Source organism: Chiloscyllium plagiosum, unplaced genomic scaffold, assembly GCF_037043375.1.
Source record: "Chiloscyllium plagiosum isolate Xiang-an unplaced genomic scaffold, Cpla_swu_hap1 HiC_scaffold_9, whole genome shotgun sequence".
NCBI classification, from domain to species: Eukaryota; Metazoa; Chordata; class Chondrichthyes; order Orectolobiformes; family Hemiscylliidae; genus Chiloscyllium; species Chiloscyllium plagiosum.
The window spans coordinates 111883280-111895459 of record NW_028270147.1 but is presented as its reverse complement, the minus strand read 5'-3'; the positions used below and the strand labels follow the sequence as shown (position 1 = coordinate 111895459).

Here is a 12180-nt window from a genome sequence, read left to right as displayed (position 1 = left end):
CTGGTATAGGAGGGAGGGCTTCAGATGTGTGGATCATTGGGATGCCTTCTGGGGGAGGTGGGACCTGTACAAGGAGGAGGGGCTGCACCTGAACTGGAGCGACACTAATATCCTGGGCAGGAGGTTTGCTCAAGCTCTTCGGGAGGGTTTAAATTAGTTTGGAAGGGGGATGGGAACCAGAGCTACTGATCAGAGGATGGGATAGCTGGTGAGCATGCAGATACAGTACGGAGAGAATCTGTGAGGAAGGATAGATAGTTGATAGGGCAAAGTTGCAGTCAGTGTGATGGGTGAAGTGTGTCTATTTTAACACAAGAAGTGTCAAGAGTAAAGGTGATGAACTTAGGGCATGGATCAGTACTTGGAGCTATGTTGTGGCCATTATGGAGACTTGGATATCACAGGGGCAGGAATGGTTGATAGATGTTCCAGGATTTAGACATTTCAAAAGGAATAGGGAGGGAGGTAGAAGAGATGGAGGAGTGGCATTGCTAATCAGGGATAGTATCACAGCTGCAGAAAGGGAGGAGGTCGAGGAGAGTTGGTCTACTGAGTCAGCATGGGTGCAAGTCAGAAACAGGAAAGGAGCAGTCACTTTATTGGGAGTTTTCTACAGCTCCACCCACTCCCCCATAGCAACAGTGACACAGAGGAGCAGATGGGGAGGCAGATTTTGGAATGGTGCAGAAGTAACATGGCTGTTGTCATGGGTGAAATCCTGATGAAGGGCTTTTGCCCAAAACGTCGATCTTACTGCTCCTTGGATGCTGCCTGAACTGCTGTGCCCTTCCAGCACCACTGATCCAGAATGTTGTCATGGGTGATTTCAACTTCCCTAATACTGATTGGAACACCCTTAGCAAATAGTGTGCACAGAGCAGGTTTTGTCAGGTGTGTCCAGGAAGGATTCCATGTGATCTGTCAGCCTCCATCCCAGCCTGATAACCATCTCGGACATTGGAAGGAAATGCCCAGGGAGCAGGTTAACATGGTGCAAAAAGCCTTTCAGCTGAAGCTTCAGTGTTTGCGCTCAGTGTGGATTCTCACTTGCTAATTGCTCCTCTTTTACACGATAATGGAGAGAGAACTTTTGTTTGTTCAGTCTTCATTGTCTCAGGATATTCAAAGTGTGAGCACAGAGCAGTCACGTTCACAGACAAGATGGTGAGGTCACGCAGACAGTAAATGAATGACGAGACAAAGCTGTTTTAGTGGCACTAGTCGAATGTTGAGCCGGACACCCAAGGGAATCTCTTCAGAATGGGATTTTGCAGATCCAACCGAGAAGGGGGAAGGTGGATGGGGAGACGGAGCCTCAAATGCTGCTTTTTGCAGTGTGGTTACGCACTTTAAAAGCTGTTTGAGTGCTATTTATTTTGTGCCCGATTGCAGTGTCAATCTGAAGGGCACGGCACCTTGCAGTCTGACAAACTAGGATCACCCATGTCATGGCTCTGTTTCTGGCCTCGGCTCCAGACTTTCAAAGAGATGAAACAAGGCCTCACCAGTTTGATCATTTGAATTGTACATCATTTATTTTGCTTTCTCCTGGAATGGGATGGGTGTTGACGTGTCTGCTACTTGCTGCACTTCCCTATTTGTCCTGTAGAGGGAGGCAGAGAGCCATGTCATATCTGGGAAAGATGGCGTTAGGATCTGTACCAAAAAACCATGAAACTCGATGTCATGTTCATGAATGTTCATTGGGCAAGGGAACCCAGTCATCACCCGGTCTGCGTCTCCAGTCCCACAGTGATGTGTTTCATTCTTAATGGCCCCATGATCTGGTTCAGCAAAGAACTCAGTCCAAGCAGCTGAAGATGGGCCATAAATTTGAGGATTGCCAATGACATTAATGCCCTGAGAAGGAATAAGGCAACTCTTTGCTGTCTGCCTAAACCGATATGTAGAGGGCCTTACTTGTTGGGGGTGGAGGGGAGGGGTACAGGGGTGGGAAGGGGTGGGGGCAACGCTGGATCTCCTCTTAGGAAATGAGATTGAGCAGTAACAAAGAGGACTGATGAGGGCAGAGCGGTGGACGTAATCTACATGGACTTCAGTAAGGTGGTCAACAAGATTAGAACGACTGGTTAGCAAGATTAGATCTCATGGGATTCAGGGAGAACTAGCCATTTGGATACAGAACTGGCTCAAAGGTAGAAGACAGGGGTTGATGGCGGAAGGTTGTTTTTCAGACTGGAAGTCTGTGACCAGTGGAATGTCACAAGGATCAGTGCTAGGTCCATTATTTTTCGTCATTTACATAATAAGTGCTAACAACAATATGGATGTGAGCGTAAGAGATATAGTTAGTAAGTTTGCAGATGCCACCAAAATTGGAGGTGTAATGGACAGCAAAGAAGATTACCTCAGATTACAACCGGCTCTTGATCAGATGGGCCAATGAGCTGAGACATTGCAGATGGAGTTTGATTTAGATAAATACGAGGTGCTACATTTTGGGAAAGCAAATCTTAGCAGGACTTATACACTTCATGGTAAGGTCCTAGGGTGTGTTGCTGAACAAAGAGACCTTGGAGTACAGGTTCATAACTCCTTGGAAGTGGAGTTGCAGATAGATAGGGTAGTGAAGAAGGCATTTGATATGTTTTCCTTTATTGGTCAGAGTATTGAGTGCAGGAATTGGGAGGTCATGTGGCATCTGTACAGGACAGTGGTTAGGCCACTTTTGGAATATTGCGTGCAATTCTGTCTCCTTCCTACTGAAAGGATGTTGTGAAACTTGATTGCCAGGGTTGGAGGATTTGAGCTACAGAGACAGGTTGAATAGGCTGGGGCTGTTTTCCCTGGAGCTTTGGAGACTGAGGGGTGAACTTTTATAGGTTTATAAAATCATGAGGGGCGTGCATAGGATAAATTGACAAAGTCTCTTCCCTGGGGTCGGGGAGTCCAGAACTACGGGGCATAGGTTTAGGGTGAGAGGGGAAAGATATAAGAGAGAGCTGTGGGACAACTTTTTCACACAGAAGGTGGTACGTGTATGAAATGAGCTGCCAGTGGAAGTGGTGGAGGCTGGTACAATTGTAACATTTAAAAGGCATCTGGATGGGTATCTGAACATGAAGGGTTTGAAGGGATATGGGCCATGTGCTGGCAGGTGGAACTATTGGGTTGGGATATTAGATTAGTTTACTTACAGTGTAGAAACTGGTCCTTCAGCCCAACAAGTCCACACTGACCCACCGAAGTGCAACCCACCCAGATCCATTCCCCTACATTTACCCCTGCTCCTAACACTACAGGCAATTTAACATGGCCAATTCACCTAACCTGCACATTTTTGGACTGTGGGAGGAAACCAGAGCACCCAGAGGAAACCCACGCAGACACGGGGAGAATGTGCAAACTTCACACAGTCAGTCGCCTGAGGTGGGAATTGAACCCGGGTCTCTGGCGCTGTGAGGCAGCAGTGCTAACAACTGTGCCACTGTGCCGCCCGATATCTGGTTGGCATGGTCAAGTTCGACTGAAGGGTCTGTTTCCGTGCTGTGACTCTATGACTGACAGTGACTGAAGTGTCAGGCAGAGAACACGTTAGCTACAGTGACCATAAGGGTCTTAGTTTTGGTATAGTCCTAGAGATAGCACAGAAACAGAACTTTTGGTCTTATGCCGACCAGATATCCTAAATTAATCTAATGCCATTTGCTAGCACTTGGCCCATATCCCTCTCAACTCTTTCTATTCATTTACCCAGCCAGACGCCTTTTCAATGTTGAAATTGCACCAGCTGTCATGGTTGTGGGTATGTTTGCCGAGATGGGAAGATGATTTGCAGACATTTGTTCCCTGTATAGGTGACATCTTCAGTGCTTTGGAGCCTCCTGTGAAGGGTTGCTGTACTGTGTCTTCTGGAATTGATTTAGTTCTGTTCCTGCTGCTTCCGGTTGCTTGTTGTGGTGGCCGGTATATTGGGTCTAGGTCTGTGTGTTTGTTGATAGACTCTATAGATGAGTGCCATGCTTCTAGAAATTCTCTGGCTGCCCTCTGTTTAGTTTGTCCTATGATCGTTGTGTTGTCCCAGTCGAATTTGTAGTCCTTGTCATCTGTGTGTATAGCTGCTAGGAGCAGCTGGTCTTTTATTTAATGGCTAATTGGTATTCATAGAATCCCTACAGTATCAAATCAGACCATTTGACCCACCAAGACCACACCTGCCCTCTGAAGAGTAACCCACCCAGACCAATTCCCCTACCCTATTACTCTAAATTTATCCCTGACTAATGCACCTAACCTACACCTCCCTGAACACTATGGGCAATTTAACATGGACAATTCACTTAACCTCCACATCTTTGGATTGTGGGAGGAAACTGGAGCATCCGGAGGAAACCCACACAGACATGGGGAGAATGTGCAAACTCCACACAGACACTTGTCCGAGGCTGGAATTGAACCCAGGTCCCAGGTGCTATGAAGCAGCAGTGCTAACTACTGAGCCACCGTGCCACCCAGTGGATGTAGGCATCTAGTTGTCTGCCTGTTTGGCCTCTGTAGTGTTTCATGTAGTGTTTGCATGGAATCTTGTGAATTATATTAGTTTTGCACATGATGGCACAGGGTCTTTTGTTCTGGTGAGTTGTTGTCTGATGTGGCTGTCAGTTTTGTTTGTAGGGCCCACAGTGTGTTGTTTATTCTATGGTTAGCAGTGGCATGGGGGTCACCCTCCCTCTGTAGGTAGGTGTCAGTATCTGCAAGGAGTTTCTCTGCTTTCTGAATATATTGTTCATACTAATCAGCATTCTGCCTCCATATGCTGCTACTATGATTATGGCCTTGTTCATTTTTGAATGTTTTTAGGGCTTCTCACTCTTTGGTGTTGAAGTTGTTAATTTGTCTTTTCGTTGTTAGCAAGGGTACAATGGTTTGTCTGACTGCTTGCTATGTCTCTTCAGTTTGTCTGGTAGTTCTGAGCAGACAGAGCATATAGTTCTATGCAGCTACGAAGTCTGTTGTTGTCGCATCCTTGTTGTTGTAGTTGAGTCCCTTGGCTAGTACGGTTTCTTCTGTGCCTGTAAGCTGTTTGTTGTAGAGGTGTCTTACCCAGGTGCCTGTCATATTGTCCTGTCTGCTGTTGGTTAGCTTGGTCATTTTGTCTTGAAGTTCCGTTCTTTTTCTGTATGTGGTTCTGTTCTGTCCGATGGTGATGGCCTGTTTGATTGTCACAGTTCACTTCTGACTTTTTTTTTAATTTAACAATTTTTGATGCACAATTTCTTGTCTGCATCTGTGTAGTCTGTTGTGTACATCTGTAATCGTGACCTGGATCATCCTGAGACTGTTTTATCTGACTGTTTCTCAAGCTTGTGGGTTGTTAATCAGTGGTCTGTATCTGACACAGGATGGTAGTATTTGATTCCTTTGGCATCCGTATAGGACCCTGTCAAAAGGGCTAGCAACACACTGCAGCGTGCCCAACCTGCAAAGACAAGGTGAAGAACACCCCTATAGAGTCTTCACCAAGAATGGATATCCCCGCAACTTCATCCACAGATGCCTAACAGAACAAACGATACAACAAGGACATGCTACAACCCAACACACTGACCACTCTACCTTAAATAAAAAACATCTCCGAACTGAAAGCCAAACTTCTCTGATGACTCAGATTCATGACAGCCACGCTCAGACAACAACTCACCAGAACTGAAGGAATTTAGCATGCTGGCCTTCATTGGTGAGGCATTGAGTATAGGAGTTATGATATTGTGTTACAGTTGTATAAGTTATTGGTGAGGCCGCACTTGGAGTATTGTGTACAGTTTTAGTTGCCCTGTTAGAGGAAAGACATAGTTAAACTGGAAAGAGTGCAAAGAAAATTTATAAGGATTTTGTCACGACTAGTAAGTCTGAGTTATAGGGAGAGGTTGGCCAAGATAGGACTTTACTCCTTGGAACATAGGAGAATGAAGGGTAACCTTATTGAGGTGTATAGAATCACAAGGGGCATTGATAGGATGAATGCAGATAGTCTTTTTTTTTCCAGGGATGAGGAATTGAAAGTGGGAGGGCATAGATTTTTGGTGAGAGGGGAAAGATTTAAGAACGGCCTGAGGGACAACTTCTTCACACAGAGAATGATGCGTATATGGAATGGACGACCAGATAAAGTGGTTGAGGCAGATACAATAGCAACATTTTTTGAAATTTGCATAGATACATGAATGGGAAAGGTTTAGAGGGATATGGACCAAATGTGGGCAATTGGAAAAAGCTGAGTGGGCACCAGGGTCAGCATGGACCAGTCTGGGCTGAAGGGTCTGTTTCCATGTTGTATTACTCGGTGATTCTATTACTGTAGTCGGTGAGCCACTGCACTCTCACTGTTATTGGTCTCTAATTCTCTCACATTAATTCATTAGATGACGTTAATATGTGAAGCTCTTATTATCTGCCAGAACCTGGGATCCAGGGCCAGGAACAGGCCTTTTGGGAGCGGCCCTGCCAATTCAGAAGATCGCTATTAGTCTTGTTGTGGTCTCAGCTGCACCTTTTGCTCCCTCGCTCCCTACTGTTATTTCCAACAACTTTATTCATCAAAAATCTGTCTAACCCAACCTTGAGTAAACTAAATGCCCCAACCTCCACTTCCACCTAAAGAGATTTCCAAAGACATGTCATTATTCAACAAGAGAATATCTCCTCGTTTTAAACGGGAGACTGCTTTGTGTTCGACTGCTTTCCTATTTCTTGTCTGCTCCATAACAGGAACTATCCTCTCAGTATCCAGCCTGTCATGTCACTTTAAGATTAGAAACTGTTAATGAGCGAGAACGGGTTGCATGAACCAGGCTTTTCCCTTGGAAATGATTAACGGTGTTGATGGAAACTGTTTTCTCCAGTGATAGAGTCCAGAACAAGAGGGTTGATAAAATGAGAATTGGGAATGACTTCATGGAGAACTCCTTCCAACAAAGAGTGGTGGAAATCTGGAACTCTCAATCTGAAAAAGCTGTCAAGGCCGGGGTCCGTTTTCCATTCGTTCAGGACAGTAAGGGTCCCAGCACTAACAGGGTATGTGATCCAGGTCAGCCATGACCTGACTGACTGGGGACCCAGACTGAACCAACTGATAACTCATTCCCACTGGAATGCATTGGATTGCTGCTAGTCTGTTTGGGTGTGAATGGAAGGGGAGTTTCCCCTTGGAAAAAGCACGAAGGTTTGTATTTTAGCCCCGCACTGTTCTTGTCTCAGATGCGCTTGATGGGGATCGGTGTGAGGGGAATTTTATCTTGAGTTGAAATGAGCAGGGAAACGTGCTGGATGTTAAAGCATTGTTGTCCCTGCCCCAGGAGTGATGGATGGGCATAGAGCAGAGGTGATTTACTCAGTTAGTTGGTTCTTTGTTTGTTTATTTGTTTTTGATTTCTCTCGCGTTTATTTTTGTTTTAGTTCCTTCTGGTCCCTGCCCAAAACAGGTTGGTGGGGACGGAGTCAAGGGAGAGCATTTTTTTTGTTTGTTTATTTGATTTTCTCCCGAGTAATAACATCTTTATTTTTGCTCAATAAAGTCAAGGCAGCTTTATTTTCTGTTTTGAAAGAGCAGAGCGTGCCTTTGCTCTGTGTATCACCCGGTGCTGTCCCTGTACCGGCAGTGTCTGGTGGGGACAGTTCTGGGGTGTCTTCGTTGTTTTTTTCTGTTTATACCTTTCATTGAGGAATGGAAAGGGATTTTATCCATGCTCTTCAACAGAAGGGCAAGCATTCTCCAGCTACTAGAGGGCAGCTGTTTCACTGTTCCCTCACTCCGTCTCGGTCCCAGAGGAATTGATGGCTTGAGTTCATGACCCCACACAGTGTGAAGGTTGGTGTGAAGTGAGGCCAGTGTGTTGGAGCTTGGGCTCCTGCCTCAGGCCCAGGTGTAGGGGCCTGTTCAACAATCTGCACATTGTCCTTTTTTGTCTTTCTAGACCACAGATTTTTTGATATTGTTTAAGAAGCTGATGATGTAAATGCATCAGTGTTGTTCATGGCTGGGATCATTTAACATCAAGGCTCCCATTTTTAATGGACACTCACTCGTGGTAATACGGTTTTCAATATTTCTCTCCCCTTACGTATTATTAAGAGGTTTGCAAATGAGGACAGTGCGTCTTCAACACTGAGTGACGGGCTGAGTGGCTGTTTGAATTCTCATCTTACTATCCTGTTTGGAATGCTGTTTGAAAATGAGATTTCTCCCAGGTTATATAAATATTGTGTTTGGAATTGATTTTTGGATTGCTAATCTGTAATAAAAATCTCCTGTTCGGTTTTGTAGCTCAGTAGTTGTGTTTGTTCCCTGAGATCCTGAGAGTTTACACAACCCTCCATTTGCCTGTGACCCAGTTGTTGGCTGAAGCCTCTGGTTGTTCGGTGAGTCCAAGCCATTGTTTTGCTCTCTGCAGTTATACCATCAACTTGGTTTCTCAGTGTGAGCCAGGAGACCACTGTGTGGTGACTTCCTGTTCCACTGTCGGTGTAAAGGTATGTGGGAACTGTCGAGATTAATCCCATCATGAACATCAGAACATTATGTTCAGCTGGAACTACCTCCACTGACTCATTTCTTTGGCCACCGTTGCAGTAAAAGCAAATCCCTCCCTTTGCCAGCACAAAGAGAAAGTGCCCGTCAGATTCCCTGGTGTGTGATGGTTTAGCCCAATAGGAGCGGCACTGGTAGATCATGCTGCATCAGCCTGGACAGAAACCTGGGCAACCTCCAAATGAAAATGTGATCTTCAGTGGATCTGCTGTGATAGGAAATATGGAATTGGAATACTTGTTAGAGAATCACCTCGTCAACTGTGAAAATATAAACAATCTAATTTCCCAGGAACATACGTCACAGCACAGTGAGAAAATGGGGAATAAGCAATTCCTGACCTCCCCACTCTGAGGAGTGTCACTGTTCCTGTCCCCTCTCCCACTTTGGGGAGCATCGTAGTTACAGTCCCCTTTCCCTCCCCAGGTGATGTCACCGCTACTGTCTCCTCTCTCGCTCTGGGGAGTGTTGCTGATTCTGTCCCCATTCTTTGAGGGGTCTCACTTTTAATGCTCTCTCTCCCTCTCTGGGAGTATCCTTTCTGTCTGGCGATGTTATTGCTTCTCTCTCCCCTCTCAGGATCGGGATGGGCGTGAATACCCACCCAGTTTGTTCGTTTCTTTCACTCTTTTGTGAAATGGACAATCCCTGCTTCATTATACAGACCAGTGTGTTGAAGCCTGGCACAGCCCACCCTTCATCACAGTTAGATCACGGGGTCAAAGGTTGGTCAGTCCTGCCTGGGCCTGAAACAAAAACGCAAACTAACTGGAGACAACCCAGATTAAGTCCCAATGAGAGTGTCATTGACCTTCACACTCAAAGCCCACCAAGGAGGTGGTCACCAGTCTCAATGTTGCCAAGGAGGACGTTCTCCCAGAGATTAATGATTCATTCTTGATTTTAAACAAGGGAGGTATGTTGTGAGGGGCAAAGGGGCAATGCAACCTTGAAGGCACATTCAAGGTTCAGAGAGTTACTTCACAACTGGTTCCCAGACTCTGTGACAGGGGAAGGGGATGGGAACAGAGTGGCTCATGACTTTATGAGCTGCAAGAGCACTTCAGAAGTGATCTGGATCAGGTAAGGGATATCACTGCTCTTCACCCTCTGATCCAAAATCCCAAATCGAAAGACAACCTTGCATTTGTGTAGCACTTTCACAACTTCCGGGTGTCACAAAATTGGTTTTCAGCAGCTTCAGTCTTTTTGAAATATCGCCACGGTTGTAACATGGGAAAGGTACGGGGGCTGGGGGTTGGACTGGGGAAGCAACTGACACTCAGCAAGTGGAGACCTTCTCTACCCTTCCAAATTATCCCAGGACAAGATTCCCACTCGTCTGAGAGGGCAGGGGGCCTGCAGGATTAATGTCATCCAAAAATCAGTCTGTGTGACAGTGCCGCATTCCCCTCACTGTGTACGCCACACTGTCAGAGTTCAACACCATTCTCAAATCTCTGACACGGGACTTGAACCTACAACATTCTGGTTGGAAGCAGAGAGCCCAGGCTGGTCATGCTATATATCCCAACAGAAAGGCCTGTGTGTTATCAAAGTTAAAAATCACACAACACCAGGTTATAATCCAACAGGTTTATTTGAAAGTACAAGCTTTCGGAGCACTGCTCCTTTGTCAGGGAACTAGTGGAGCAGGATCCTAGGACACAGAATTTATACTAAAAGATCAATGTGTCATAGATTTTTAACTTTCATCAAACACAGGCGAATACTGGCACCTCCACATCATGTGTTTGATCAGTTAGACTGCAGGGTGTGCTCATTGACAGGGTGGCTAGAAGCTGGGCAATTGAATGCAGTTCTATCTCCAGAGCGAGAAGTTGTCCCCTCCTCCCCAGCCCCCTGAAATTGGGAAAGAGTGCCCGAGTGTCCAATCGTACTGTCCGGAGGCTTGGAGGGAATCCTCTGCTCGGTCCCTCACACTGTGTCCATCTTGCCCACTCAGGTTGCAGACAAGGCTGATGTCCTCAATAAGGAGCTCCTCCAAACCAAACAGAGGCTGGTGGAGACTGAAGATGGGAAAAGGAGACAGGAGGAGGAGGAGGAGTCAGCACAGGGCAGGGAGAGGTGGGGGATGTGGGGGTGAGGAGAACCTGACATGGGGGGTAGCTCTAACTCTGTTTTTCTCTCCACAGATACTGCTGGACTAACTGAGACCCTGAAGGGATGTGACAGATGAATACCAAGGGGGTGTTTCCTCTTGTGGGGGAATCCAGAAGTTGGGATACAGTTTTAAGTGATTCAGTTTACTTTGGATCAGCTAAAGGACTTGATTTGTACAATACACACAGAAAAAATGATCTGCCTGTACCTTGTTTCTTTAATTTTCGAACAGGTTCGATATTAAATGTAGTTAACATTTGGGAAAATTGTATGCTTAACTTGTAGCAGTGTGTTGTCCCAGTGAACAGGTTCCTTTTGTTGGTGTTATTTAACTGTAATGCCCAGCTGCCCCCAGTTGTTCACCCTGGAGGAGACATCTCTGGGGGACATCTTATATTTACTGGGGAGGTGATATTATCACTTGGCTATTAATCCAGAAACTCAGAATAATTTTCTGGTTTTGAATCCCACTATGGCAGATGGTGGAATTCGAGTTCAATAAAATAATATCTGGAATTAAGAGTTAAATAATTATCAGAAAAACCCATCTGGTTCACTAATGTCCTTAAGGGAAGGAAATCTGCCCTCCTTACCTGGTCTGGCCTATGTGTGACTCCAGAGCCACAGCAATGTGGTTGACTCTCAGCTGCCCCCTGAAATGGCCTAGCAAGCCACTCAGTTGTATCAATTGCTAGAAAGTTACAACAAAGGAATGAAACTGGATGGACCACCTGGCATCAACCCTTCACAGTCATTGGGTCAAAATCCTGGAATTCCCTCACTCACGGTACTGTGGGTCAACCCACAGCAAATGGACTGCAGCGATTCACCACCACCTTCTCAAGAGCAAATAGAGATGGGCTATCAATGCTGGCCAGCCAGCATTCCCCAAGTCCCACAAATGAATTTAAAGAAATTGTAACAATTGCATTTTCAACAGTGAACTAACTTACATTTGTTGGTCTGCCTGTGTCCTGTGATCACACCACACCACAGACCCTACAGCTAGATGTAAAGGAAGATCCCAATTCTTTCCCATTCACTTCAAACCATTCGATTGATGTCAACATTCTGTACAAAATTGGGGTCAATAGTAAGTGCTTGTATAAATCTCAGTTATGGAATCACTGACCACAGCATCCTCTTAATCCAGGTTTAACTGGAATATGGGAATGGGGCCTAGGATATGATCACAACACATCACCTCCCTTCCCCTCTTCAAAACAAATCTGAAATCATCACCTCTGTCAAGGTTTCACACGGAAATCGAACTCAAGGGGGGATGGCATGCTGCAAAGCTGCGGCACACATCCACAGACATTAACGAGGGAACTGTTATAGAGTCATAGAGATGTGCAGCATGGAAACAGACCTTTCGGTCCAACCCGTCCATGCTGACCAGATATCCCAACCTAATCTAGTCCCACCTGCCAGCACCCGGCCCATATCCCTCCAAACCCTTCCTATTCATATACCCATCCAAATGCCTCTTAAATGTTGCATTTTTA

At 45.7% G+C, this 12180-nt stretch overlaps 1 pseudogene; it reads right to left on the bottom strand.

Moving 5' to 3' along the window:
- LOC148149255 (centrosome-associated protein 350-like) overlaps window positions 1-5112 on the bottom strand; it is a 1171865-nt pseudogene extending 1166753 nt beyond the window's left edge.
- Window positions 5113-12180: the final 7068 nt, after the last annotated feature.